General features: G+C 57.6%; 1 protein-coding gene across 1 annotated transcript in view; it reads right to left on the bottom strand.

The window, feature by feature from the left end:
- The window catches only part of LOC113212950 (octopamine receptor Oamb), a 137,492-nt gene extending 136,910 nt beyond the window's left edge, over positions 1-582 (bottom strand). The window contains exon 1 of the mRNA XM_052272551.1: positions 234-582. The gene's annotated coding sequence lies outside the window, so the exon portion shown is untranslated. The remainder of the gene's footprint in view (positions 1-233) is intronic.
- Between the last annotated feature and the right edge of the window lie 1,403 nt (positions 583-1,985).

The raw sequence follows: 1,985 nt of genomic DNA, 5'->3' as shown, positions 1-1,985 counted from the left end.
GGGGAAGAAAAGAGGGAATGCCATGTGCTTACACCGACGACGCACTGGATGTGATAGAGGTAGAAATAAATTTCGCTTTCACCTCTCTGATTTCTGTGGCGGTAACTTTCTTTTAAAATGTTTTGGGTGGGTAGCCTGCTGGATCGAGAGCTCCGCGCGCGGATGTCAAAGGGCTCGCCGTCAATAACCTCTCGCGTGTTTGGCAAAGGTGGGCGCTCCTCGTGTGCACTTACCGCTCTCCTTTGCCTCCGTTCCTCCCCGCAGATCAAACACACGGCGCTCTCGGGCTGCTGCTCCAGGCTGTTGCCGCTCCGGTCGCGCTCCAGCGGGCCGCGGGGTCCGAGCACCACTTCCGTCGTCGGCATCCTGACCCCGAGCCCGCGCTTCCAGCGGCGTCGTAGGCGCGCGGCGCGGAGGCGGTAGCGTCGCCGGCGGCCGCCGTGCAGACAGAGCACGTGGCCGGGAGCGGGGGTCGGGGGACGCGGGGCGGGAACGGTTGCCTTCGCACGTGACGGTATCGATCTCGTTAACCGATTTCAACCGAACCGAACCGGGCCGGGTACGGGCGGTGGAGGCGGGCCGCGAGTGTGTGTGCGACTGACGGGTCGGAGCGCCTCATCTTGCGCGACACGCCGCCGCGGCCCCCGCGTCCCTCACCGCCCTCCTCGTCGCCCACCTCCCCGCCCTCTCCTGACCAGTGGAGCACACGGCCGCCTCCTCCACCTCCTCCTTCCCGCCGTCCCCACTCACCTGGTGCACACACACACACACGCTCACAACGACACGCGCTCACACCAGTGCGCTCGCGCGCGCTTACACACACACACACACCTTGGCGCCGACGGGCTCATAATCCTTTCCCTCCAAGGTTTTTATTTCCTCGCCCGAGGCGCTGCAGCGCGGCGCTGGTGGCGACACTGCTGCGCGAACCAAAGAAACGTCCTGACGGCGCGCTCTCTGTGTCCTGCTGGCAATGGTGCTGCTGGGCTGGGTCCTACGGCGCGCCCTGTGTCCTGCTTGCTGTTGCACCGCGATAAATCGAGTGTTCATAGCCGTCCAGCAGCAGCCAGTGACCGTCGAGGTGAACGTCTAGTAGAGCAAGTGCATTGGACAGGTTCAAACACTCTTTTTATATTTTGAATACACCGAGCACGTCTAACTCAAAGGCGTGGACCGAGTTCTTGGACGCTTCCTAGTGCTCTACGTAGTATTTTCAGCAATGAAACCAAGTGTGCAACTGCTGAAGTGTACAACTCGGTAATTGTGCACTTGTTAGTGCGTGCAACTCCTCTGTTCAATAGTTTGCACACGGTAAGCGTCGAATCGAAGGAAACGTTCAACAGGAGTTGCACACTTATTAGTGCACATCTACAGAGTTGAATGCTTGCAAGTGCATAGTAACTTACAAGCGTGTGTAGTGATAAATTTGTACATTTTTTCTGCTGGACAAATCTTCATTTTGTCAAACTAAAGTTACAAATTTACACACGCGCTTCAAATTTGCCGCATGCAATAAGATATGTTCATACAGGTGCCATCTTGCAAAAAATGGACAAAAAATGTGCCTTGTCATTTAGAGTGTTATAAGTATGGAGTTTTATTTTGCGAGTATACTATGTTGCTGGGGGCGTGGCTGCTGGACGGGCTGTGAAGCCCCGGGTGTATCGAGAGCACAACACGTTGTTGGCTCTGTTGTCGCCACCGGTCACGCAATCGCATAAGTACAGAACTACCAATGAAATGGACGCCCCCAAGCACCTAATCCCACCACCCTTTCGCGTCGGCCGCAAAACCCCCTCGTTTTTGTGAGTTTACTCTTTCTGTTTTTGCTTTTTTGGCACGTTAGCGACCCCCTCCCCGGCCCCACCACCCCGCTCTGTTGGGCTCGCCACAGTCCGCGGACCGTGGGATGTGGCGGCGCGCTGGTTTTATGCAAATGTGCCCCAAGGCTCGCCGCGCCCGCGCCGCCCCCGCCCCGCACAGCT

Source organism: Frankliniella occidentalis, unplaced genomic scaffold (assembly GCF_000697945.3).
Source record: "Frankliniella occidentalis isolate FOCC.00 unplaced genomic scaffold, Focc_3.1 Scaffold211, whole genome shotgun sequence".
NCBI lineage: Eukaryota > Metazoa > Arthropoda > Insecta > Thysanoptera > Thripidae > Frankliniella > Frankliniella occidentalis.
This window is presented reverse-complemented; position numbering and strand designations above follow the sequence as displayed.